Source organism: Crotalus tigris, unplaced genomic scaffold, assembly GCF_016545835.1.
Source record: "Crotalus tigris isolate CLP2741 ecotype Arizona unplaced genomic scaffold, ASM1654583v1 scf7180000024422.1470167, whole genome shotgun sequence".
In the NCBI taxonomy this organism is placed as follows: Eukaryota; Metazoa; Chordata; class Lepidosauria; order Squamata; family Viperidae; genus Crotalus; species Crotalus tigris.
The window spans coordinates 479,028-484,357 of NW_024100588.1; positions in this window are offsets into that span (position 1 = coordinate 479,028).

The window sequence follows — 5,330 nt, forward strand, 5'->3', positions numbered from 1 at the left end:
CTCCCATTCGTAAGTGTTCTGGAAGTCTTGTGGGGTCAGCTCTAAGAGGGCAGACTCCAGCTTACGGAGCGTCGCTCCCGAAAGACGCAGATTCCGATAACGGAAATTTTCCTTCCAGCTTCTTACTTGCCCCTGTAATGCAATAGCGAGTGGGAGCCTTGGTCAAAAAGATTCACATGCTAGGGGGAAAAAAAAAAATTGTGCTGCCATGCCACCACAACCCCACCCCTGTTGACTTGACCACACCACAGATATGGAATGCTTGAATGATGAGATAAGAGAGGGTACAGCCCACAACTGCATAACGGACTGAGAAAGAAATTCAGAATGAAGCTTCCCTAATTTCTCAGGCTGTAAAAAGAGACGGTGGGAAGTTTGTACATTCAGACATTCAAGATTCGGTTAATGTAGCCTTAAGTAAAGTATAGCTAGCTCAGTTGGACATGTTTTCTGTCTGGTTCTACCTTGGAAGAGTGACTGGCACATCTGAAAATTTGCACGTACAAATCTCCCATGTCTCTTTACTGCAGCGGTTCTCAACCTATGAGTCGCGACCCCATCTGGGGTCGAACGACCATTTTACGGGGGTCGCCAAACAACACGATCCGCCATTTTTCCCCCTCAGGGGGCGGCGCCGCGCATGCACGCCGCATCCGTGTGACCGGGGGTCGCCGTATAAAAAGGTTGAGAACCGCTGCTTTACTGAAATGGAATAGATTATGGAATGGAGAATGGAGTGGAGTAGAATAACAGAGTTGGAAGGGACCTTGGAGGTCATCTAGTCCAACCCCCTGCTCAGGCAGGAAACCCTATACCATTTCAGACAAATGTTTGTCTAGTCTCTTCTTAAAAACTTCCAGAAACTCAGTTTCTGAGTTTCTTTCTGTGCCTGTTGTACAACTGTGGGCTATGCCCTCTCTTATCTGATTGTGACTAGCCTCTCTTCCACCCCACTCATGTCTTCAGGTGATTCCCACATCCCATTATAGAACCAAGTAATCAAATCCTACAAGCACTTCTCTTATTACATCTTAATCGAGGATTATCAAATTTTGCTGGAAGGATTAACCAAAACAAAACTTCCTCTCAATGACACACAGAAAGTCATACACACTGATACACACTGCACTCCCTTCTATTGTGTCCTTCAAACCACACACAATTCTTTGAGAATTTCACAGAAAATCTGTAATAATAATAATAATAATAATAATAATAATAATAATAATAATAATAATAAAGTTGGAAGGGACCTTGGAGGTCATCTAGTCCAACCTACTGCTCAGGCAGGAAACCCTATACCATTTCAGATAAATGGCTGTCCAGTCTCTTCTTAAAAACTTCCAGTGTTGGAGCATTCACCGCTTCTGGAGGCAGGTTGTTCCGCTGCTTAATTGTTCTAACTGTCAGGAAGTTTCTCCTTAGTTCTAGGTTGCTTCTCTCCTTGATTAGTTTCCATCCGTTGGTTCTTGTCCTGCCTTCCAGCGCTTTGGAGAATAGCTTGACTCCCTCTTCTTTATGGCAGCCCCTGAGATATTGGAACACTGCTATCATATCCCCCCTCATCCTTCTCTTCATGAAAGTAGAGATACCCAATTCCAGCACTCTTTCCTTATATGTTTTAGCCTCCAGTCCCTTAATCGTCTTTGTTGCTCTTCTCTGTACTCTTTCTAGAGTCTCAACATATTTTTTACATCGTGGTGACCAAAACTGGATGCAGTAGTCCAAGTGTGGCCTTACCAAGGCATTGTAAAGTGGTATTAATACTTGGATTGTTGGTAAACTCTGAGCTTGGTTGTTTTTTTCCAGATGTTTCATTACCCAAGTACGTAATATCATCATTACTCAAGTTGTGTAATGAAATCTGCAAGAAAACCACCAACCTCAGAGACCACCAAGGACCCTTGGTGACAAACCGTACTCAACAAGTAGTCTTTAGTGGTACTACATCTACACTGAGAGAAGTAAGCAGTAGGGTACTACAAGGTTCTGTCTTAGGTGCAGTACTCTTCAATATCTCCATAAATGACTTAGATGAGGGAATAAAAGGGGAACTCATCAAATTTGCAGATAACACTAAGCTGGCAGGAATAGCCAACACCCAGAAGACAAACTCAGAATCCAAAAAGATCTTGACAGACTTGAACAATGGGTCCTAACCAACAAAATTACATTTAATGTGAAGAAAAGGAAGGTTTTACACCTGGGCAGGGAAAATCAAAAGTATAAGTACAGAATAGGAGAAATCTGGCTCCATAGTAGTAATTGTGAGAGGGACCTTGGAGTCCTAGTGGACAATCACTCAAACATGAATCAGCAGCGTGAGGCAGCATCCAAAAAAGCTAATACCATCCTTGGTTGTATAAACAGAGGCATAGAATCAAACTCATGTTGAGTATTAATACCAATTTATAAATCCTGAGTAAGACCACATCTGGAATATTGCATCCAGTTTTGGTCACCACATTACAAAAAAGGTGTTGAAACTTTGGAAAAAGTGCAAAGAAGAGCAACAAAGGTGATTAAAGGCTTGAAGACAAAAACGTATGAAGAATGATTGCAGGAATTGGGTATGGCTAATCTGGAGAAAAGAAGGACTGGGGGTGACATGATAGCAGTATTCCAGTATTTGAGGGGTTACCACAAAGAAGAGGGAGTCAAATTATTCTCCAAAGCACCAGAAGGCAAGACAGGAAACAATGAATGGAAACTAATCAAGGAGATAAGCAATCTAGAATTAAGAAACTTCCTAACAGTGAGAACAATTAACCAGTGGAACAGCTTGCGTTCAGAAGTTGTGGGTGCTTTATCACTGAACATTTTTAAGAAAAAGCTGGACACCCACATGTCTGAAAGGTATAGGGCAGAGGTCTCCAAAAGTGGCCCTTTTATGACTTGTGGACTTCAACTTCCAGAATTCCTCAGCCAGTGTGCCTGACTGAGGAATTCTGGGAGCTGAAGCCCACAAGTCATAAAAGGGCCAAGTTTGAAGACTCCTGATATAGGGTCACTTGCTTGAGCACTTAGAAATCTTAGAAGTAATGACAGAGGGAATGGCTTGTTCAGATTGAGACATCAAAAGTGACTGAGAACTGGAGAGCTAGATTTAAGGGTTCACAGGACCAATTAAAACAGCATCATTTAAGAAAATTCTTGGGTGTGAACTGGATGGAGACTAATCAAGAATAGAAGCAACACAGAACTAAGGAGAAATGTACTAACAGTGAGAAGAAGGGCAGAACAAGAAGCACCGGATGGAAACTAACCGAAGAAAGAAGCAACCTAGAACTAAGGAGAAACTTCCTGACAGTTGGAACAATTAATCAGTGGAACAACCTGCCTCCAGAAGTTGTGAATGCTCCCTATACTGGAGGTTTTTAAGAAGAGACTGGACAGCCATTTGTCCGAAATGGTATAGGGTTACCTGCCTGAGCAGGGGGTTGGACTTGATGACCTCAAAGATCCCTTCCGTTATTCTGTTCAATTCTGTTCTGACTTTCAAACAACATTATTTATAGTTACCAGTTCAGCTCCATTCGAGAGATTTAATCTGTTGGCTGGTGGGAGAAAGATTTAATCACACTAAAGGTAACTTGGAATAACCATGGAAAAGCAGGGCGGGAAATTCAAGGGGGGGGGGTGGAACAAGAAGGAAGAAAATACAGGGTCCTTTTATAGATTCCAAGATGGCCAGGAATAAGTAAAATAAAGGGAAATGAGAAAAGGCTTTCTTCTTAAAGCTACAGCAGCACCAAAATGAGTTTGTGAGAGCAGTCCGATCTACTCTTTATGACACCAGACTAGAAAGCAGGAGACTGTGAATTCAAGTCCTGACTTAACTACGAAAGCCAGCTGGGTGACTTTGGGCCTGTCCCTCTCTCTCAGCCCAACCTACCTCACAGGGTTGTTGTTATGGGGAAAACAGGAGGAAGAAGGCGCATTGACTACATTCGCCACCTTGAGTTATTTGTAAAAATAATAATAATAAAGAAATAAGTAAAAGTATCAGAATTCACCAAGATAAAGAACTGTGTAACTCATCTCTGTCCCTCAATCCTGGGGCAGTGAGTTCCGCAGATCAACCTCTAATAAAAAAAAAAAACATTTCTCCTAGAACTGGAAGACTGATCTTGTTCACCCTCCCCACCACTTACAATGCAACAGATCCTCGGCCAGCAGCAATCCAGCACTTCGGGGTGTTTTTCTTGCCTTCTAGGGGTGCAGGAGGCAGCCTGGCTGAGCCCCACTTGGGAAGGTATGCTCCCCATTAGCCCCAAGGGCCACCTGGGCCAAGGCTGCAGGGCTTTTCCTGGAGTAATAGATGAAAACTCAGCTGCCCTTGCCTTTGAGGATGGCTTTCAACCCCTCTCAGTCTGACCTCATAATGAAAAAAAAAAGGGGGGGGGAAATAAGATGAAAGGGAAACTCACCCATCTTCCCTCCCTCCCTCCCTTGCTGATGCCTTCATTTGCTGGGGAGACCCCCCCATCCTTAAAACGGAGTGGTGTGTGTGTGTGTGGGAAGTCAAGCTATAAACTAGATTTCGCGTCATTTGCATTTCAACTGGATCACAATGAAGCAAATTCAGTGACATCGCGTGATCCAGATACTGGAACCCTTTCACTTCTAGCAGGTCACAAATTGGGGTTCAGAAAAGAGGAACCCCTGCGATACCTGTGGACTTTGTGCGGTGATGGAGCCTCAGATAGCCTCAGCAGTCTACCTTAAAGATTTGTAACCTTTGGTATAGTCGGTCCCAGCAACTGAGTCTTTAAAAAGAGCCTAGGTCTCCTCATGAAAGAAAAAAGGGGAAAAAAAACCCCACTTATTTCCCCATAAAAGACATTTATGTGTCTGAAGACATATGTCTATTATATTTATTATTTACTGTCAACGTTTCTCAATCTTGATAAATTCTAGAGGTGTCCCCAGGCAGCACAGAGATTGCAGAGAATTCTGGGAATTGAAGTCTACTCAGTCTGCCCAAGAGGGGATACGCTGATTTAAAACGGAAAGTTATTTATGTTGTGTTCCAATTAGATGACTTCTAATTGGGATGTAAACCACAAGTCGAAACTCACTCATTCAGATCACACTAAGGCCTGTCCCTCCCCAGAAAAAAAAAAAAAAAAACTTTTCTAAACTGTTAGAAGTAAAGTCTTCATCCTGGTTCATCCAAGCCGGGAATAAATAAGCAAACATGGCGACTGCTTTGGGAAGAAGGTTACAGTTTATTGCAAAAAGATGGTTCTTCAGGAAAGAGCAGAAGAGAGAAGGGCTGAGCATATGGGGTAGTAGGTTTTTATACCCCCTCTAGCTTTTTGTTTGGA